The following is a 23,191-nucleotide window of genomic DNA, read 5'->3' as shown; positions in this document are numbered from 1 at the left end:
TTCGTGAGGCACGGGGGAGGGGGGGGCAGCTGTTACTCTGTACCCTTTGGCGAAGGAGAAAGGATTCCTAATCAGCATGCCCTGATTTTTCTCATACTTGGGGCAGAACATGTTGGAGTTAGCATGAATACTGCACCTCAGGAGAAAGAGGCGTGAAAATCAAAGCAGGTATGAAGATGTTATGAAGATAAGAAGGTTACAGTTGAGAGGAGGCAGCCCTTCCTGTGCTGACTGGGCCAGTGATCCCTCTCGTCTGCTCCAGGGCTCGTGTGGTTCCTGCCTGAATGGGTCCCTGTCCCGTTGCTGGCTGCTTTGGAGTGAGGGGCGTTTTTTGTGAGACTCGCTTGATTTCAGTTTGGTTTAGCTCTACACTGGGACTCCGAGACGGGAGAGGCCGTTTGGATGGGATTAGGTGTTTTTCAGGAATGAACTGTCCCGGCTCGACATCAGTAACGTGACATTATTGAGGGGACCCCCCCCCCCCCCAAGAGACGGGGTGAGTTAGGTGGGCTGAGGAGACCAGGGGAACCCCAACTTCACCCCTCTTTTCTTCTGGAGGCTCTGAGGTTCGTCGCCTGCAGCTTTTTCTTCCCCCTGTTTTTAATTTCAGCTCAGGCAGCCGTATGTCAAAGAGCCAGGGCAAGCCGCGCTGCTCACACTAACACCGATTTAATCCCATAAGCGCCTGGCTGAGCGTTTCATTTATCTCTGCCCCCTGAAAAACAAAGACTCATTACCCAGGCAGGTCCCAGAGTGGCTCTGTGAATGACAAGCTCTTCAGGTGCAGTTCAGACCACTTCGAGAGGAAGTCTACAAATCCTCCGCTAATTTCCTTTCATCCACCTCGCTTGGACAGGATTGATGAGAGCAGAGAGCAGCGCCCGGCGCTAACTGGCCGGAGTGCTGCGCTGTGCCATGGGGGTGTCTTGAGGTCTCACTGTGCAGCGGTGATGAGCAGGAATCCAGGACTAAGACTTTGCTGCTGTTCTCTACACTGGAGCAGGAAAACTGTCCGGAGTGCTGGGAGAACATTCCTGCCTGTTTGAGACTCATAGTCCTTCACAGGGGAATACAGATCCAGCAGGAAATCACACTGCCTCATTAAAAGATAAAAACTCAGAACTGACTGCAGTGTTTCCAAGACCTTCTCTCCTGTCTGTGTCTCCCACTCTGCTCCTTGCAGACACAGATCCAGCAGGATTAAGGTGATTTTCTGCGTGCAGTCCTCTGTGTACCAAATGTCCTCTTAGAGAACCTGAAAGAGAGGAGGAGATAGACTGAGGCCCATTTCTCTCAGCTGTGTTTCCAGTGGCTGCTGTGCAGGAACTCTCAGACACAAGGAGCCATTTCCCTGAATGGGGATCTTCCCCTGAAAGGAGGGAACAGAGAAGAGTGTGTGAAGGAGGAGTGAGGGGAGTGAGCACAGCTCTCACCACAGGAGTGACTCTTCACACTCTCCCTCAGCTCTCCTCACACACTCCTTCCCCAGAGACACTCTCACACACCCTGGCTCTTCACTCTCTGCACTCCAGTCACTGGGACACTGGAGCTTTAGGAACACAGTCCCACTGCAGTCTTTCTGATCCTGATTGGCATTGAGCTCAATTAACTGTGCGTTACTTTTGTTGCAACGTAGCTGTACGAGAGAGCTGCATGTCTGCCTGAACTCACTGGAGAAACTGTGGAAGAAAACTCTTCACTCGGGTTCGGGGTGGTTCAGCCGAGTCCTTTATTCCTGCGCATGGAGAGGATACAGTCATGCAGATATGAGAGCAGCCTGTGAATGGAGATGTCGAAGCTAATGGGCTTTATACAGCAGGTTCAGGGTGACATAGCTCATTCTAAATTTCCATATCAGGAGTTGTCTTCTTTACAAATACTGGTAACTGGCCACTTTATTCTTAAGAAATGAAAATTCACCTTTTATTTGGTGAAAAGGAAGTATACACTACAAATAGAAAGTGTGAAATTTAGCCACACATTCTGCAGTTATAAAATTAGCATCAAAAAGATCAGATAATGTGCCTGCAATTTATTCTTTCTTACCATCACTTAGGCAGGAAACGCATATTAGCAAGAACAAATAGTTACTATTTTTGTACACTTAAAAGGTAAATGCTAAAATTCTTCCTCACTGAACTCACTGGAGACTCTCAGAAACTCTACCAAGAACAGAGGCAAGAGCACTCTACCAAGGAGATAGTTCAACAGGAATTTCCATGTGTAAAATTCGGAAAAGGAGATTAGAGCAGGAATTTCATGAAACCCAGATGTACCGAACCTACCGAAAAACAGCATGAGAGTCTAACTTCTAGAAAAGTGAGTCCGTGTTTTTAGGGACTCTTGAACACTTCTTGGCTAAAGGCAGCACCGTGATAGCCGAGGAGTTGTATGTAAGAAGACACAGGGGCCAGGCAGGTCCGAATTCTATTTTCCTGACAGGTACACAATCAAGGAGTCTCCTCTGGGACTAATTTCTGACCTTCAGCCAGAAGGAGAGTGTTGAGACCGTGGCTGGCTCACTGGCTAAGAGCACAAGCCAGCTCTTACACAGCAGGCGCCGATAAGACGTAGGAGTGGGCCTGGTGTCTGAGGCTGGCCTCTTTCAGTTTTCTGTCTCTTGCAGGTCCATGGTTTTGCACAGATACATTTCTGCAACATAAGAGCGTAAAGAAAGGTTAGAAACGAGAGAGCTCCTTGATATCCTGACAGACTTCCCAGGCCGTGAACTTCCACAGGGACTAGAATCTGACCTTGATTTCACAATCATTGTCTTGAAACCACAGCAGCTGGGAGTGTAAGAGTCTCTTCCACGGTTATCTCATGTGGCTGAGAACACGATAGAGAGGTCACGAAAGCGAGGAGGCCCTTCAGCTCACCTGGTAGCTAATATATTCCAGGATCTCATCACGGCTTGGCAGCTCATCCCATACTCCCACACCCCTCTGTATAGAGAGGTGCTTGTATTTCTTAGTTTTTTCCCTTTCGGTCTGGATCTGCTGTTCAGTCGCTGTAAAAACACCACCCTCAGAGACTCCTCTGTGCAAATTCCTCCCGATGAGGGGGCACCTGCTGCCACCCCTGACCCCTGGCTGGGGTCACCCCTGAGCTGCCCACTGTGGCGTCTCCCCTCAGCTCTTTCCTGCTCCGAATTGCCCCGCGGCGGAGGGGATCTGCTGTGGTTGTCCATGGTGTTGAAATACTAGGAACACTCTCCTCTTTAGAAGACGTATTACTTGGGCCACAGGGCTCCCAGTTCAGATCTCAGCTGGGAGAGGTAGATAATAGCACAAATTAATTCCTAGCGCTGGCATGCTGGCAAGGCACTTCAGAACCTGCACCAAATTAATACATTTGCATTTTTTAAATAGCCTGTAGGAAGAGAATAATTTATCTGCTTATGGAATGTATACACATCCGTCACAGAAAATCCATTTATTTAAAATTCATTTATACCACATACACTGACACAAAATGGAGAATGTCTGTTTTATTCTCACAGAGGAACACATATGACCTCAACTTGTTGTTCCTACCAGAGACTCCCAGATATTTCTACAGTAAAATCACATTCCTGAGAGAGACTCCCAGATACTTCTACTGGAAAATCACATTTCTGACAGAGACTCCCAGATGCTTCTACAGGAAAATCACATTCCTGACAGAGACTCCTAGATACTTCTATAGGAAAATCGCATTCCTGAGAGAGACTCCCAGATACTTCTACAGGAAAATCACATTCCTGAGAGAGACTCCCAGATACTTCTACAGGAAAATCACATTCCTGGCAGAGACCCCCAGATATTTCTACAGGAAAATCAGGAAATTTCTACATTTCCTACATTAGAAATCAGGGATTTCTACAGGAAAACCTGAGAGTGACCTCCAGATACTTTCTCCAGGAAAAACAACCAGCAAAGGATTTTCCACCACAGCAGGAGAGAGCTGGAAAATGCGAATTGCCATGGTATAAATATCTGAAAGATCAGAGTGCCCAGATCAGAGCTGTGGCCTTTTCCAGAGACATTAGGAAGGTGATGCATCAGAAAGTCCCTCACCCTTGATAAGACTGAGGTAGTGCTGGCTTGTTCTTTACAGATCTTCGCAAATGCAAAAAGCGCAAACTAGTAGCTGACAAAACTGAGGTTTGTTCATGTTCAAAAACTCTCTGTGTTCTTTTTGATCCATATCTGGCTTTTAAAGAACATAATGCTGTTGAGCGGTCTTTCTTCTGCCCTTGGAATATCGCCCACATGACGCTCTGGTCTTATTGTACGTATCAGGCTGCAGGGAGACATCCACATGCTGTGGTTGCTGCTGGTCCTTGTTGGTGTTTCTAGTTTGTGCTGTTGCTAGGTCAGTAGGAGGCGCTCTTTCCTCAGGACCAGACTGTCCAAACCACTGGGGAAAGGGGACACTGTACTCTAAGAGATCCTGTCCTTTGGAGGAACCTTTGGATGAATCACAGTGTCCTGGCTAAATCTCACTGTGGTCTTGAAAAATCTGGCAAATCCTAAAGTTCCCCGTCAATTCAGATGGTGCAGCAGTTTCTGTCTCCTCCCCTGACCTGTGTGCAGTGGGGCTGCTGTGTGTCTCCAGGTGGGGCTGCTGGTGCAGAATGGTGCTGTGTGTCTCCAGGTGGGGCTGCTGGTGCAGAATGGTGCTGTGTGTCTCCAGTGGGGCTGCTGGTGCAGAATGGTGCTGTGTGTCTCCAGTGGGGCTGTTGGTGCAGAATGGTGCTGTGTGTCTCCAGGTGGGGCTGCTGGTGCAGAATGGTGCTGTGTGTCTCCAGGTGGGGCTGCTGGTGCAGAATGGTGCTGTGTGTCTCCAGGTGGGGCTGCTGGTACAGAATGGTGCTGTGTGTCTCCAGGTGGGGCTGCTGGTACAGAATGGTGCTGTGTGTCTCCAGTGGGGCTGCTGGTACAGAATGGTGCTGTGTGTCTCCAGTGGGGCTGCTGGTGCAGAATGGTGCTGTGTGTCTCCAGGTGGGGCTGCTGGTACAGAATGGTGCTGTATGTCTCCAGGTGGGGCTGCTGGTGCAGAATGGTGCTGTGTGTCTCCAGGTGGGGCTGCTGGTACAGAATGGTGCTGTGTGTCTCCAGGTGGGGCTGCTGGTACAGAATGGTGCTGTGTGTCTCCAGGTGGGGCTGCTGGTACAGAATGGTGCTGTGTGTCTCCAGTGGGGCTGCTGGTGCAGGATGGTGCTGTGTGTCTCCAGGTGGGGCTGCTGGTACAGGATGGTGCTGTGTGTCTCCAGGTGGGGCTGCTGGTGCAGAATGGTGCTGTGTGTCTCCAGGTGGGGCTGCTGGTGCAGAATGGTGCTGTGTGTCTCCAGGTGGGGCTGCTGGTACAGAATGGTGCTGTGTGTCTCCAGGTGGGGCTGCTGGTGCAGGATGGTGCTGTGTGTCTCCAGGTGGGGCTGCTGGTACAGGATGGTGCTGTGTGTCTCCAGGTGGGGCTGCTGGTGCAGGATGGTGCTGTGTGTCTCCAGGTGGGGCTGCTGGTACAGAATGGTGCTGTGTGTCTCCAGTGGGGCTGCTGGTGCAGAATGGTGCTGTGTGTCTCCAGGTGGGGCTGCTGGTGCAGAATGGTGCTGTGTGTCTCCAGGTGGGGCTGCTGGTGCAGAATGGTGCTGTGTGTCTCCAGGTGGGGCTGCTGGTGCAGAATGGTGCTGTGTGTCTCCAGGTGGGGCTGCTGGTACAGAATGGTGCTGTGTGTCTCCAGTGGGGCTGCTGGTACAGAATGGTGCTGTGTGTCTCCAGGTGGGGCTGCTGGTGCAGAATGGTGCTGTGTGTCTCCAGTGGGGCTGCTGGTGCAGAATGGTGCTGTGTGTCTCCAGTGGGGCTGCTGGTACAGAATGGTGCTGTGTGTCTCCAGTGGGGCTGCTGGTACAGAATGGTGCTGTGTGTCTCCAGTGGGGCTGCTGGTGCAGAATGGTGCTGTGTGTCTCCAGGTGGGGCTGCTGGTGCAGAATGGTGCTGTGTGTCTCCAGGTGGGGCTGCTGGTACAGAATGGTGCTGTGTGTCTCCAGTGGGGCTGCTGGTGCAGAATGGTGCTGTGTGTCTCCAGGTGGGGCTGCTGGTACAGAATGGTGCTGTGTGTCTCCAGGTGGGGCTGCTGGTGCAGAATGGTGCTGTGTGTCTCCAGGTGGGGCTGCTGGTGCAGAATGGTGCTGTGTGTCTCCAGGTGGGGCTGCTGGTACAGAATGGTGCTGTGTGTCTCCAGGTGGGGCTGCTGGTGCAGGATGGTGCTGTGTGTCTCCAGGTGGGGCTGCTGGTACAGGATGGTGCTGTGTGTCTCCAGGTGGGGCTGCTGGTGCAGGATGGTGCTGTGTGTCTCCAGGTGGGGCTGCTGGTGCAGGATGGTGCTGTGGTGGATGAAGTGGTTCCATTCCTGGATGTAAAGAATTTGTGATGCAGTATGTTCAGAAGTTAGCAGTCCAAATTCTAATAATAATAATTAAGTCTTGTGGGCATAATGCTGCAGTCATAACTTCTCCACAAAAGTCCCTTGTGGAATTCAAAGCAAAACCAAAAATCTTACTCCTGTTTTTAAGGCTCTGAATGGGTTGGTATCTAATTACATAAGGTTGCTCCCCACTCGCAGCCTCTCTCCGGCACACAGCGCACCTGTCCTGCAGCCTGTATTGCTCATGTCTTTATTTTCCCTTAAGGAATTTATCACTTAGCAAATGTAATGTATAACCGTAGAAAAGTAATCCAGCAGCACACAGTTGATTAATTTGTTTCTGGAGTTATTAATTTACTGTGCTCTCTGTTCAAGAAGCAAACGCATTTCATGATAAGCAACAGAAGTGCACATATTTATTGGCGTTAGGCAGGGGGTGTACCTGGAAAGAACTGAGCAGTGTCAATGTGAAGATATCGGTCTCCGCACGAAAGCAGACGGGAGGAGAGAGACAGCTGTGTTGAACACGGTGGCAGGACAGGCGGAAACGCGTCTCCCCCCGAGGCCCCGGTCCCTCGATCCTCCTCCGGCCGACAGGCGCTCACGCGATTGCTGGCTCCGGGCGCTCGCGAGCAGCTTTGAAGTGCGCCGCGAAACAGAGACAAGTTTCGGCAAGTCTCTCTCTCTCTCCAGCTCCTCGGACTCGTGGTCGTGAAAATCCTGAAAGTGATTAACGGGATGGTGCAAAGCGCACTGTTGCTCTTGTAACGCGGTGTAACGTGGGTATGCGCCCTCGCTGCTTGAGCTAAAGGGAGATCACCCCCCAGCCCGGGGGCTGTGGTCCTGCTATCACAGGGAAGGGCGGTGACGTCACCGCGCTGGTAAGCCGGCTCTCACAACCCGCAATATCCGCCGTATGTGTTACACTCTCAAGGAAAAAAAAATCATGTATATCTCGACATTTGGTGCAGATTATCCCGTTGTTCCAAGATGGTAAACAATCTCATACTAACGAGATACCAACGATCATGTGAGTGTATGGACAACCTATTTACAATGACAGCACCTAGAAGCTACCGAGAGCTCAGCTGGATCTGTGAGTCTAGTTTGGTGTCCGCAGGCCCTAGGCACTTTCACTCTGAAATGTGCAAAACAGGGGTAAACGCCTGGTGAATGATGTCGATTGACACGATGCACGTTAAACTATTCTCATGCTTACCCACGTGATTGATGGAGCAAGTCGAGCGACCATCCCTTCGATACTTCTAGTTCTACAACAGCCGCTAGACAGCGTGTGATTGTTGATTTGCAGCACCTGGAGGCGATCGCAAGCGCGTTGTTCCAGCTGGTTTTTCGTTAGTCGCTAGTGTTTCCCTCCTTCGTAGGCCCTAACAGTGTCGTAGGCCCTAGGCACTGTTAAACTCCAGTTCTGAAAGAAGCACTATTTTTTTTATTATTATGCATTGACTTAAGAAGAAAGAAACGTACTTTGAGTATGCAGACTCAATGTCCGTGTCGTAGGCCCAGTGCCTGATGGGAAATCCGGCACTGCGCGACAGCAGCCTGGGCTGCTCAATGTCCTCGGCCTGTCGACTGGGGTTTATTCAGAATTACAAATGACAATTACAAATTCACCTCAGGTGAGCACAGTCGTTACAGCCACGAGCACACTCCCACTTCATCTCAAACAAGAAAAGAGTGTCCTGTGCACTCGATTCCACTGCTCACAACTGCACGTCAGCTAAAGATAATGTGGGTATTGTCTGACAACGGTGCTATCGCGCGCTTATCACATGACGTACGCGATAATGTACTGTCTCGTAATAACGAGAGGCTTTTCGCTTCATTACTAGATAGGCGCGACATTTGTTCTTTCCTGCTGGCAGCGGCGTGCCGCCGTGAGAAAGCGACAGCGCAGCTGGGTGACGGAGACACCACAGGGGTACAGACATGATGCACTGAGGCCAGTCCAAGCACAGCTCCGTCCGTCACCCGCCAATGGCTGCTCGGCAACATGCATGAAGGTGGTCGTTTTTTAAAAGCTCTATTTTCTTGCCACAGAGAAATACAGAAAAAAACCCTACTACATAGCTAAAACAGTACCTGTTCACACATTAAGAGAGAACATACTGTAAAGGAAAATACATTTGATTTGGGTCAGTAAAATAACCAATTGAATACAGTTCGATTTAAAATGGTCTCAAATGATCTTTTCTGGTGAGTTTGGAGTGGTAACGTTCTATTTTTCCTCTGTGTGAGACCTGTGTGTTCGTTTCGTGAAGCGGTGCGGTTAACCCTGTTGAGCACGTCAGTCACAGACGAGAAGGCACTGGCTTGTTCGCTGAGACTGCGAAGGTGCTGTGTGGAGAGGTGTGGGTGAGCTCATGATGGGCAGGTGGGAGATCCAGGTGCCAGGTGACACGGAGCTAGCGAGAAGCGAGGACCCGTGCACTTCCCCGACCACAGCACGGCCAGAGAACAGGTACAGATAGATCTGTACACCAGCGCAGAGCGGATACATCTGTACACCAGCGCAGAGCGGATACATCTGTACACCAGCGCAGAGCAGATAGATCTGTACACCAGCGCAGAGCGGATTGATCTATACACCAGCGCAGAGCGGATACACCTGTACACCAGCGCAGAAGGGATAGATCTGTACGCCAGCGCAGAAGGGATAGATCTGTACGCCAGCGCAGAGCGGATACACCTGTACACCAGCGCAGAGCGGATACACCTGTACACCAGCGCAGAAGGGATACATCTGTACACCAGCGCAGAGCAGATAAATCTGTACACCAGCGCAGAAGGGATACATCTGTACACCAGCGCAGAGTAGATACATCTGTACACCAGCGCAGAGGGGGTACATATGTACACCAGCGCAGAGTGGATAGATCTTGTAAGAGGTGTCAGAGCAGAGAGCTGCGGTCACTGCTGGTCAGAGAGGACAGTCCAGGTGTGTCCTGCTCCTCAGTTTCCACCCAGGCGGGGAGGAAGTCTTCCCCACAGGTACCAATTAATCACAGCTGCGATGTGCAGCCACTTGTCCTCCTCGCACGACACTGTAAGATTATTGATACCACCCTAATCAAATTCCTCTTCCTCCTAATGAACAAAGCCAGCCAATTAAACCGGATCAGCGGGGCGAAACGGCATAAAGCAGAACTCATCACTTTTTATGAGGTTCTGTGTGTTTTTCCAATAAATTACCAGGCGCGGCACAGCACAGTTAATTACCGCAGGCTGGGGGCGCACGGTCGCAGCTCGGCCTCCTTCAGACGCTCTCCGCGAGCGCGCGGGGGCATGCGCCGCGCGGCTGCACTCTCCCCGACACCCGCGCGAGACGCCCGCGCGTCAGCCGGGGAAGGGCGAGTAATGAGCTCTCGGAGGACACGGACCTGCGCGCGGAGCCGGCCTGTCTCGTTTCGTGTCCTCGCTGCTGGCGAAGAAAAGAAGAAACTGATGGTGATGAGGACGATTTATGAGGCTTTCAGAATATCGTGTCACTGAGATGGAATGAGTGTTTGAAATAGGCTCCTCTCCTCCTCTGATTGTCACAGAGGTATTCAGATCCATTATTTCGTTTTGCTGAAATACACCTCCTTCTCACCCGGCGTGAAAGTGCCGTTAATGAGACCTGTCCACACCCCCTCTCCCACCCTTTTAGAAACTCTGGGTGGCGGCAGTCTGGAAACCATGTAGGAGAGCATTTGACAGGTACAGTACGTCTTTACACAAAGAGATATCAAGTGTGGAGCTGCGCTCAGGGTTCAGGGTTCGAGTTCCAGCTGAACTTGTAGCAGATGGCAAATTCTTCACCCCAGTAGTTCCAGTAAAAAAAAAACAGCTGTAGAAATGAGTGCAAATGTACTGTAAGTTGCTTTGGATAAAAACATCTGCTAAAGAAATTAGTAGATTTGAGAGTGGCACAGTGGCTAGAACTGAGGGTTATCTGTGTGGAGTTCCATGTTTTCCTCCTGTTTCCTCCCATAGTCAAAAGACATACAGTACTTATATGTTAATTGGCCTCTGCGAAAATTACCCATGTGTCTGCCCCGTGATGGACTGGTGTCCTGTCCAAGGTGTACCCTGCCCTGTGATGGACTGGTGTCCTGCCCAAGGTGTACCCTGCCCTGTGATGGATTGGTGTCCTGCCCAAGGTGTACCCTGCCCTGTGATGGACTGGTGTCCTGCTCAAGGTGTACCCTGCCCTGTGATGGATTGGTGTCCTGTCCAAGGTGTACCCTGCCCTGTGCCCAATGGGCTCCAGCTCCCTCGCAACCCTGTATTGGATAAAGTGCTAATGGGTGTGTGGAGGGATAGAAGACTGATTCCTCCAGTGAGGTACAAACAGCATTGTCTCTGTGTCAAGCTCTGGTCAAAAAAACAGTTTAATTTCATTTCAGACTTTCAAACAGGAGCTCGTAGAACATGGTTTTTTTTTAATGATTGTGTGAGCAGAGCGTGAATCTACATATCAGGAGTCAGGGATGGTCAGTCTTGGCTCCAGGATCCAGGACATTCGCTTCAGCTGATCCTTAATTATTGAAGTGTTAAGGAATCTGCAGCACCTGGGTTAATTAAAGCAATTAAGGGTCAATTCACGACTGAATGGATTGCAGAGCCCTGTAGTCCAGTTGTGAGAGTTAAAACCCCAGCTCCTGATTGATGAAAAACACTCTTGGCCAGGCCCCTGCCAACTGCACTGTCAGCCAGCCCCAGTCAGGGAGACAAGCCCTTGCAGTTCTCTACACGGCCTGACAGAGGGCGCTGTTCTGCTACGGAGACACCCTGCAGCCAGGGCCTCTCTTTGTAATTGCCCAGACTTGACAGCAAGCAGATGCCTCGGCCTGCACTCTGCCTCACTTTCATTCTGAAGCTTGGAAAGAAAGCAGGCAGCATTAATAACGGCTCGAGAGTTTAGTGAAAAAGCCGATTAGCCGTAATGCAATTAAGGGGCTGCCTGCGCTGCGTCCAATTAGAGAAAGCGTGGCTCGCTGCTGCTGTCTGGCGCTGGCTGGGCGCGGCGAGGAGAGCGAGGCGTGTGTGTTGACACGGCAGATTGGTTCTCCGGTTCGCGTGCTCAGTGTCAGGGGCTGACAGACAGTTGACATCTCATTGTCCACAGGCCCAGTGAAGGGCACACACGACACACAGCACCACACACACAAGCTGCCTCAGGCTGCCAGCAGAGTGACCCCAACTGCCCCGCTCTGGGCCAACGCAGCAGAAAGCCTGGAGTCTGCAGGAGGGCCAGGCAGCAGAGCTCCCAGCAAAGCAGCAAGATCTTGGCATTTCTTTTTAATACAGCGTAGCCCCCCTACAAACCACACAGCGTAGCCCCCCTACAAAACACACAGCACAGCTCCCCTACAAAACACACAGCGTAGCCCCCCTACAAAACACACAGCGTAGCCCCCCTACAAACCGCACAGCGTAGCCCCCCTACAAAACACACAGCACAGCTCCCCTACAAACCACACAGCGTAGCCCCCCTACAAAACACACAGCGTAGCCCCCCTACAAAACACACAGCACAGCCCCCCTACAAAACACACAGTGTAGCCCCCCTACAAAACACACAGCACAGCCCCCCTACAAAACACACAGCGTAGCCCCCCTACAAAACACACAGTGTAGCCCCCCTACAAAACACACAGCACAGCCCCCCTACAAAACACACAGTGTAGCCCCCCTACAAACACACAGCGTAGCCCCCCTACAAAACACACAGCACAGCCCCCCTACAAAACACACAGCGTAGCTAAAACACACAGCACAGCCCCCCTACAAAACACACAGTGTAGCTAAAACACACAGCGTAGCCCCCCTACAAAACACACAGCGTAGCCCCCCTACAAAACACACAGTGCAGCCCCCTACAAAACACACAGCGTAGCCCCCCTACAAAACACACAGCATAGTCCCCTACAAAACACACAGCACAGCCCCCCTACAAAACACACAGCGTAGCCCCCCTACAAAACACACAGTGCAGCCCCCTACAAAACACACAGCGCAGCCCCCCTACAAAACACACAGCACAGCCCCCCTACAAAACACACAGTGTAGCCCCCTACAAACACACAGCGTAGCCCCCCTACAAAACACACAGCACAGCCCCCCTACAAAACACACAGCGTAGCTAAAACACACAGCACAGCCTCCCTACAAAACACACAGCGTAGCCCCCCTACAAAACACACAGTGTAGCCCCCCTACAAAACACACAGCACAGCCCCCCTACAAAACACACAGTGTAGCCCCCCTACAAACACACAGCGTAGCCCCCCTACAAAACACACAGCACAGCCCCCCTACAAAACACACAGCGTAGCTAAAACACACAGCACAGCCCCCCTACAAAACACACAGTGTAGCTAAAACACACAGCGTAGCCCCCCTACAAAACACACAGCGCAGCCCCCTACAAAACACACAGCGTAGCCCCCCTACAAAACACACAGCGTAGCCCCCCTACAAAACACACAGCATAGTCCCCTACAAAACACACAGCACAGCCCCCCTACAAAACACACAGCGTAGCCCCCCTACAAAACACACAGTGCAGCCCCCTACAAAACGCACAGCGCAGCCCCCCTACAAAACACACAGCACAGCCCCCCTACAAAACACACAGTGTAGCCCCCTACAAACACACAGCGTAGCCCCCCTACAAAACACACAGCACAGCCCCCCTACAAAACACACAGCGTAGCTAAAACACACAGCACAGCCTCCCTACAAAACACACAGTGCAGCCCCCCTACAAAACACACAGCGTAGCCCCCCTACAAAACACACAGCATAGTCCCCTACAAACACACAGCACAGCCCTCCTACAAAACACACAACGAAGGGCATGGCACTGTTGTGCAGCTATGCACCGCACCAGTTGCTATGCTACAGCTGGATAACGTTTCAAATCTGATCTTCCTCGCTAGTCTGCTCCCTATCTTGAGATGCAATTGCGTGTTATTTATGTCTTGGAAATTGCCTGGAGAGCAGGGGCAGGGGCTGTGGTGCAGCAGATTGATGTATGAGGTGTCACACGTCTGTATTTGTGTTTCTGGATGATAGCGGAAGGTGAAAGGGGCAAATGTTTGGTTCCGAGATGCTCTCGTGGAGGAGGCCAGGCTGTTAGGTTTAGAGATGGCGCTGTGCACCATCCTCGAGTGATTTTACAACAGAGTCACGTCGCCGCAGAGCTCAATGAAGTGATGGCCAGAGCATTGCAGAAGATACAGCTGTCTTATCATAAAGGTAATGAATTAAGGCTGAGAGACTGGCACACCCAGGCCGTAGAAGTAAGGTTGCCCAGCCATGTTGTTGGAGCCGATACCCTGGCTTTCAATAAACAGCTGGATGAAATCCTCCAGTCAGAACAGGAGGCACTTCTTTACACAAAGAGTCGTGGGAGTGTGGAACAAGCTACCCAGCCATTTCCCTAGTGACAGCTGGACGAGCTCATTGGATCAATGGACGACTACCTACTAAAAGAGCTAGTTGGGCTGAATGTCCTCCTCCTGATTGTAGCGTTCTCGTTCGTATGACTGAGACGTGGCAGGGGATTTTTCACTGAGACCATATGGTCAAAATGCAGCCTTATGTCATTTCTGCACAGCAAGAAGCATCAAAGAATGGGTGGGTTTTCAGTGTAGGATAGGGCGTGAGTCTCTGGACACATAGCTGGTGGGTTGTGGGTTTGAGTCCCTGCTGCTGCTATTTAAGTGAGGTGCTTTACCCCAGTAGCTCCAGCCCACCCTGCTGCGTAAGTGGGGACCAGCACTGCGGGGCTGGTCCCAGGACCGGTGGACCGTTCTGTCCAAGATTGTGTTGTGTGCTCTCTTGTTCCCCTAGTGCTGCAGAGACCAGGTGACCTCTCGCTTGATAGTTGATGATAGTGCTGGCTGAGGGGGCTCTTCTCTGGGCTCAGCAGGGCCTTGTGGGGGGAGGGATGCTGGTCACTGTTTCTCATTGGATTGCTCTCTTCTGTATGCTGATTAGTAGTGGGTATCGGTGTTATTCGTCCTGGACACATTGTTAGGAGGTTTTCTCTGCACATGGAGAATATTTATACAGACCTCTGGGTGCAGTTTCTATGGAGTGTTTGTCCCAGTTAGTGTAATCCTGGTCTGTGAGTGGACCCCACACTTCACTGCTGTAAAGAGCAATGGGTTGGATTCCACTTTCAAATATTTGGAGCCAGGTTTTTGGGGGAAATTGTGTTGCAGAGCGTCTTTCTAATGGTATAGAAAACACTGTGTGCCTTCTCCTAACCCTTACTTCTACTAACCTAACCCTGTCTCCCCCTGTCTCCCACATGCTGGGGTGGGCTGCCAATTCAACTGAGTTCCCTCCTTCCTCTTCCAGTAGGATTGGGACCCACTGTGATTCTGGCAGGTGTGGGAACTCTGGGATTAGATTTCTGAATTTAGGGAAGAATGTTTCTCTAATCCCAGAGTATCTGTCACAGTGCAGTAGGAAGTGCACCTCTGTCTCTATTTCTCCCCGCTGGCAGTGGGAGCACAGCCTGTCCTCTCTGGGCAGCCAGGTCTGCCTGTGTCGCCCAGTTTCTATGGCCAGGCTGTGGTCACTGAGCCTGTACTTCGTCAGGGTCTGTTTCTGTTTGCTGTTTCTTATCTTGGTCAAATATTCTGCTAGTGTGTATTGTCTGTTTAGGGTTCTTTAGCATTCCAGTTTGTGTTGTGTTTGTGTGTGTGAGATATTGCTGTTTGATCTGTGCTGTTTTTTGTCTCCTTGTCTCTCTCCCTGTTCTCTCTGTCTCTCTATTCTCCCTGTCTTCCTGTCTCTCTCTCCTTGTCTCTCTCTCTCTCTGTCTCTCTGTCTCCTCTGTGTCTAAGAGGTGTGCCAGGTCCTCACAGGGTTGGAATGTGGTTGGATGAGATGCCTGATACTTCGACACACACACACACACACACACACACACACACACACACACACACACACACACACACACACACACACAGGGCCGTGCAGGAACGCGCCTCTTGAGCAGCATCTCTTGTTGCGTCGTTTAATAGGAGAATTAATGGCAGCAGCGAAGTTTAGTTAAGCCCGTTTGACACGGCTCATTTGTCCTCATTTTCTGTGTGACTCACAGATGGGCTGGGAGCAGCCTGTGTTTGTTCGTCAGCTCTGCTGGCACGTCTTCCCGATCTCATCCCTCGCTCCTTGTTTTCCGGGATTTATTTCATTTCTCTTCCTGACGCCAGCCTTTCGGCGAACCCCGCCTGGGTCTGAGCGTTGGCCGGAGAGGGGCAGAGGCTACGGTGCCCTGGAGAGCCACTCCTCCGCTCCCGCTGGGCTCCTGGTAGCGCTGGACCCATGAGAACAGAAGAAAGTGAGCCAACTTTCAGTAAACCTCCACTGGCAGATCACAGCAGGCAGGGCACCTCTGGTGCTGGTTACCTGGTGTCAGACCTAAGGCCTTCTATCCCACCAGTGTGGAGAGGAGGGGCAGCATGATTGATGTACACTAACAGGACACTGCTGCACACAAGGCCAAGGTCTTCTGCTCCATTCCATCTCTCAGTGTTTTTCCCTATGTACGCAGAGACTCGGCTCTGTGATGAGTCACAGTTTCAAGCTCACAGTCCTGATAGATCTGGTCTTTTAAGGTTAGGGAACTCGGCTCTCTGACGACTCTACTGAAATGTGAGACAGACAGTTTTAAGTGTACAGTCAGTCCTGAGAGATATGGTCTTTCAGCATTGTGGATACAGTATGTAGAAGAGGAGAGGAACTCCTTCAGCAATAAGGGAGATCTGACTGGACTGTGTGATGGAGGAGCTCCTGCAGTGATCAGGGAGATCTGACTGATCTGTGTGATGGAGGAGCTCCTGTATTGATCAGGGATATCAGACTGGATTGTGTGATGGACGAGTTCCTGAAGTGATCAGGGAGATCCAACTGATCTGTGTGATGGAGGAGCTCCTGTAGTGATCAGGGATATCAGACTGGATTGTGTGATGGACGAGTTCCTGAAGTGATCAGGGAGATCCAACTGATCTGTGTGATGGAGGAGCTCCTGCAGTGATCAGGGAGATCTGACTTTACTGTGTGATGGAGGAGCTCCTGCAGTGATCAGGGAGATCTGACTGGACTGTGTGAAGGAGGAGCTCCTGCAGTGATCAGGGAGATCTGACTGGACTGTGTGAAGGAGCTCCTGTAGTGATCAAGGAGATCAGACTGGGCTGTGATGAATGACCTACTCCAGGAGCTTGCTCCATGACAAGGTTGGTCTCAGTCAAGCTCAGCTGTTCTCCCTCATCAGTTTACCTTCTCTCTTCATTGTCCAGCCTGAAGGCATGAGGAGTAAACTCTCTCAGTGTAATGTAACCCAAAGACCAAATCTCAAGATTTTTATATCAACTGACAGTCTGGATTCCTCCAGTTCCTATCCCAAAGATAAGATAAGATCACTTTATTGGCCATATGCAATTTCTTGCATTAGGAATTTGACTTTTCGCATACCCCAGCTTACTCTCCATGAGACACACAGACACCCAGACAGGGAGAGAAGCTTGGGGTCAGAGTGCAGGGTCAGCCATTTATACAGCGTCCCTGGAGCAGCTGGGGTTAAGGGCCTTGCCAGGCCGCGGGATACGAACTGGCAACCTTCCAGCAACAGGCACAGATCCTTAGCCACAGAGCCACCGCACCGCCCAAGCTGGGTTCCTCTGGCCAAACTCAGCTCCATCAATAACATTCACTGGCTATAGCAGTAGAAAACTCCTGCAGAGGCTTTCAGTGACTGATTTCTGCTCAGAAATATAAGAGGACTAAATTGGAATAATAACAGACATACTGTAGATCGGGACTCCTGCTAGTGTCTGAGATGTGCATGACTTTTGCAGTGTATGTGAACGGTCTTGAAGTGCAGATGTTCTAAAGTCACCAGCTGTCAGAGCTTTCAATGAGCAAGGAGAAGGCAGAGAAGGAGAAAATGGTACCTGAGTGCGGGATGAGAAAGAGAAGACGCGTTGTCTTCAGTCTCCCAGCTGTCCTAGGCCAGCTGCAGCCCCATCTTTCCCAGATACATTTGTGCTCCTGGAGTGCCCATCGCATGAGGTAATGATGACCTGTGAGAGGCCCAGGACCTCCTTAATGGATCTATGCTGGAAGATTATGTTTTTCCAAGGTGACACTTATCTTTTAAGTGAGCAAGGGAGTGGAGAGCAGAGGGCTTAATGAGCCAGGGCCTCATCTTGCTGACTTTATTTAGTTAAGGAAATCAGTTTGCAGTCTGCGAGAGCAGGGATCTGTTTCTTGTCTCTGTAATTAGTGTCAGCATTTTCTCTCAATGGTACCATTAAATGGGCACATCATCATCATCATCATCATCATCATCCATGAAACCAAACAATCTGTCTTGGGTTGCTGTGGCTCTTGCTATTTACAGCTATCGGGAATGAGATAGTAAAGTCTAAACCAGTAAAGTCTCAGTACAGTATGTACCACATACTTAAGAAATAACAACAGCCAGGATACAGAACTTCATGTTTTCTTTTATGATCTGTTTATTAGGCTTTATCCAACAGAAATACATACCACAGTATCCAGCTGGCTGTTTTACTGGAGCAATCCAAGTTATGTGCCTTACTCATACTGTAGGTACCACAGCTGTGCCCAACCTGTCATTTGAACCCGCAACCCTCCACCCTCATGCCAATGGTGCCCCCTTTAGCTTGATTTACCCGAGAGCCCGGCTGAGACCTCCTGCAACAGAGGGCTGTAACGTGTGCCCCTCTTCATCCCACAGCTGGCAACGCTGGCCTATCCAGCAGTGCGTCATCCTCCTGCCTCACCTCCTCTCCTGCAATCCGAGCTCTGCCTGCCACACCCCGAGACGATCCGAAGGGGGCAGTCCAAGGAAATGCAGGCACACCTGCCAGCCCCGCGTGCTCCTGCATGGCTGTGCCGAAAGTGCTGACACTTGAAATGAGATGGTGCAGCTGCCCTGGAGCACAGAGAGTACAGTAAATTAAGTCTGGCACAGATGTGGTAACAGAGTGAATGAACACTCAGCGGCTCTGGCTGCAATGGCAGAGAGGGAGGACAGTGACCCCAGCGCAGACTGAGGCTGTGGGCTGTGAAGCACAGTGCAGGAATGGGAGGGAGCTCTGGAGCTCACAGTGTCTGGTGTATATACCCGAGACACTGGGAGACAGTGGGGCTCTATACCCGAGACACTGGGAGACACTGGGAGACAGTGGGGCTCTATACCCGAGACACTGGGAGACACTGGGAGACAGTGGGGCTCTATACCCGAGACACTGGGAGACAGTGGAGCTCTATACCCGAGACACTGGGAGACACTGGGAGACAGTGGGGCTCTATACCCGAGACACTGGGAGACAGTGGGGCTCTATACCTGAGACACTGGGAGACACTGGGAGACAGTGGGGCTCTATACCCGAGACACTGGGAGACAGTGGGGCTCTATACCTGAGACACTGGGAGACACTGGGAGACAGTGGGGCTCTATACCCAAGACACTGGGAGACACTGGGAGACAGTGGGGCTCTATACCCGAGACACTGGGAGACAGTGGGGCTCTATACCTGAGACACTGGGAGACACTGGGAGACAGTGGGGCTCTATACCCGAGACTCTGGGAGACACTGGGAGACAGTGGGGCTCTATACCTGAGACACTGGGAGACACTGGGAGACAGTGGGGCTCTATACCCTAGACACTGGGAGACAGTGGGGCTCTATACCTGAGACACTGGGAGACAGTGGGGCTCTATACCTGAGACACAAGGAGACACTGGGAGACAGTGTGGCTCTATACCCGAGACACTGGGAGACACTGGGAGACAGTAGGGCTCTATACCTGAGACACTGGGAGACAGTGGGGCTCTATACCTGAGACACTAGGAGACACTGGGAGACAGTAGGGCTCTATACCTGAGACACTGGGAGACAGTGGGGCTCTATACCCGAGACGCTGGGAGACACTGGGAGACAGTGGGGCTCTATACCTGAGACACTGGGAGACAGTTGGGCTCTATACCCTAGACACTGGGAGACAGTGGGGCTCTATACCTGAGACACTAGGACACAGTGGGAGACACTGGGCTCTATACCTGAGACACTGGGAGACAGTGGAGCTCTATACCTGAGACACTGGACTCTACACCCGAAACACTGGGAGACTGAGACTGAGGCACGGAGAGAGAGGGGGAGGCAGTGTGGGCTAGTGGTTAGAGCTGAGAGAGAGAGAGAGGCAGTGTGGGCTAGTGGTTAGAGCTGAGGGACTAGGAGAAAGAGAGAGGCAGTGTGGGCTAGTGGTTAGAGCTGAGGGACTGGAAGAGAGGGAGAGAGAGAGGGAGGCAGTGTATTCACAGATCTGAAGAGGTTACAAAGTTGAAATGCTGGAATTTCTTTCTTTGTATTGTTCACCTGCTCTGAGTAAGAGTAATTATAATAATTACTCTTAATTACTCTATTATTCATTATAATAATGAATAATAATTGCTTACACTTAAATAGCACTTTTCTGGACACTCCACTCAAAGCGCTTTACAGGTAATGGGGACTCCCCTCCACCACCAGCAGTGTGCAGCATCCACCTGGATGATGCGACGGCAGCCATAGTGCACCAGTACACTCCCCACACACCAGCTATTAGTGGGGAGGAGAGCAGAGTGATGAAGCCAGTTCATACAGTAGATGGGGATTATTAGGAGGCCATGATTGGTAAAGACTAATGGGAAATTTGGCCAGGACGCCAGGGTTACTCCCCTACTCTTTTCGAGAAACACCCCGGGATTTTTAATGACCACAGAGAGTCAGGACCTCAGTTTTACATCTCATCCGAAGGACAGCACCTGTTTACAGTATAGTGTCCCCATCACTATACTGGGGCATTAGGACCCACATGGACCACAGGGTGAGCACCCCCTGCTGGCCCCACTAACACCTCTTCCAGCAGCAACCTTAGTTTTTCCCAGGAGTCTCCCATCCAGGTACTGACCAGGCTCACACCTGCTTAGCTTCAGTGGGGCTGCCAGTTGTGAGTTGCAGAGCGATATGGCTGCTGGCCATATGTGTTAGTGTTAGTAAACTAACAGGACAGTGGTTCTGCATTTCAGAGGCGTAAGCCCTCTGTTAGTGGGAAGAGGCTTCCTGTGTTTAAGAATGGTGTACAGGGTTATGGAGTTTCTGTTACTGGTACTGAAGCCTGGACAAAGGGCTATTAGAGTATCTAACCAGTCGAAAAGCACGCTGCTTTTCCAAAGCAATGATTGTACCGAATGACTAATTAGCCTGTTAATTCGCTTGAAAGAAAGCAAAAATCATTCTTAAAATAATGACCCATTCCAGCTGCCTTCACTGTTTGGACGAATCCCAGGGCTTCTCCAGCGCGGTTCGATGAAAAGCTGAGTGTGTGAGCACAAACACACTCCCACGCACACACACGCCAAACACAGCTGGCAAAGAGCAGGCTGGCAGACAGATGAACAGATTGGTTTTGAAGTAAAAGACACAGTCTAATTTGAGAAATAATTACCTGATTGAAAGGGGAACTTTGTGCCTCTCTCTCTTGTTTTCTCGGCGCTACACAGCAGGCGCTTGTTTCCCATCATTCAGAGAGAACAGGCTCATTAGCTGCAGTTTGTGGGCCTCCTCGGGGACGGCCAGTGATTGAATTAGAGGAATTAAAGAGCTGCCTTCTGGGAGCCCTGCATTCATCATCGCAGGACCCTGCCCTGAGCTGCTCCTGTCCAGCCACAGAGGGCTCTCGTTCACTCTCTCTCTCCCCTGTACTCACCCTCTCACTCTCATCCACTTTCTCTCCCCTGTACTCACCCTCTCACTCTCATCCACTCAATTCAATTCAAGGTGCTTTATTAGCATGACCGATGGGTACAATCAGTGTTGCCAAAGCAAATAAAATAATGAAATTCACATGAAACAAAACAAAAAATAAAAGTAAAATAAAATCTACAGACATATTACAGACATTTACAACAAGGACATATGATAAAATATTGGCATATACTGTAGACAGAAGGAGCATTATTGGGAGACAGACTCACTGTTCCTCAGGCTGTGACAGGAGATCACATACTGGGCTCCACTTTCTCTCTCCCCTGTACTCACCCTCTCACTCTCTCTCCCCTGTGCTCACCCTCTCACTCTCTCTCCCCTGTGCTCACCCTCTATGGCCAGACTGTGGTCTCTGAGCCAGTTCTTTATGGACATCAGGGTCTGTGTCCAGTATATGGCCAGACTGTGGTCTCTGAGCCAGTTCTTTATGGACAGCAGGGTCTGTGTCCAGTATATGGCCAGACTGTGGTCTCTGAGCCAGTTCTTTATGGACAGCAGGGTCTGTGTCCAGTATATAGCCAGACTGTGGTCTCAGAGCCGGTTCTCTATGGACAGCAGGGTCTGTGTCCAGTATATGGCCAGACTGTGGTCTCAGAGCCGGTTCTCTATGGACAGCAGGGTCTGTGTCCAGGTTCTATGGCCAGACTGTGGTTTTTGAGCCCATTCTCTATGGGACAGCCAGGTCTCTGCCCAGTTTCTAGAATCAGGTCATGGTCAGTAAACCTGTCCTGAGACTAAGACACTGAATTTGAACTAGGTTAGAATACCTCTGTTTTCAGTTTTTCTTCATGGGCAGTTATGTTTTTTTTTTAAAATTCAGACAACGCTGTAGCTAACTTTGAGAAAGAGGTAAATGCTTTGGCTCCAATTGTTTGTAAGCAGTTCTGTCTTCATTCAATAAATCAATTATTAACACACAACAACCCACAGACCCACCCAGTAACTAGGTCTCTCCTGGCTCCAGTCCCTGAACTCATAAAGACTGATCTCCTCCAGCACACAGTCTGATCTCCCCCAGCACACAGACTGATCTCTTCAGCATACTGACTGATCTCCCCCAGCACACAGACTGAAATCCCCCAGCACACAGACTGATCTCTCCAGCATACTGACTGATCTCTCCAGCATACTGACTGATCTCCCCCAGCACACAGACTGATCTCTTCAGCATACTGACTGATCTCCCCCAATAGACAGACTGAACTCCCCCAGCACACAGACTGATCTCCCCCAGCAGACAGACTGAAATCCCCCAGCACACAGACTGAAATCCCCCAGCACACAGACTGATCTCTCCAGCATACTGACTGATCTCCCCCAGCACACAGACTGATCTCTCCAGCATACTGACTGATCTCCCCCAGCAGACAGACTGATCTCCCCCAACACACAGGCTGAAATCCCCCAGCACACAGACTGATCTCCCCCAGCACACAGACTGATCTCCCCCAGCACACAGGCTGAAATCCCCCAGCACACAGACTGATCTCCCCCAGCACACAGACTGATCTCTTCAGCATACTGACTGATCTCCCCCAGCACACAGGCTGATCTCTTCAGCATACTGACGGATCTCCCCCAGCACACAGGCTGAACTCCCCCAGCACACAGACTGATCTCCCCCAGCACACAGACTGAAATCCCCCAGCACACAGACTGATCTCTTCAGCATACTGACTGATCTCCCCCAGCACACAGGCTGATCTCTTCAGCATACTGACGGATCTCCCCCAGCACACAGGCTGATCTCTTCAGCATACTGACGGATCTCCCCCAGCACACAGGCTGAACTCCCCCAGCACACAGACTGATCTCCCCCAGCACACAGACTGAAATCCCCCAGCACACAGACTGATCTCTTCAGCATACTGACTGATCTCTCCAGCACACAGGCTGATCTCTTCAGCATACTGACGGAT

General features: G+C 50.9%; 1 protein-coding gene across 1 annotated transcript in view; it reads left to right on the top strand.

Moving 5' to 3' along the window:
• The window catches only part of alk (ALK receptor tyrosine kinase), a 261,813-nt gene that overhangs the window by 130,520 nt on the left and 108,102 nt on the right, over positions 1 to 23,191 (top strand). The window lies entirely within an intron of this gene.

This window comes from Atractosteus spatula, chromosome 2 (genome assembly GCF_055471065.1).
Source record: "Atractosteus spatula isolate fAtrSpa1 chromosome 2, fAtrSpa1.hap1, whole genome shotgun sequence".
Classification (NCBI taxonomy): domain Eukaryota; kingdom Metazoa; phylum Chordata; class Actinopteri; order Semionotiformes; family Lepisosteidae; genus Atractosteus; species Atractosteus spatula.
Note: the sequence above shows the minus strand (reverse complement) of the source record. Positions and strands in the feature narration are given on the sequence as shown.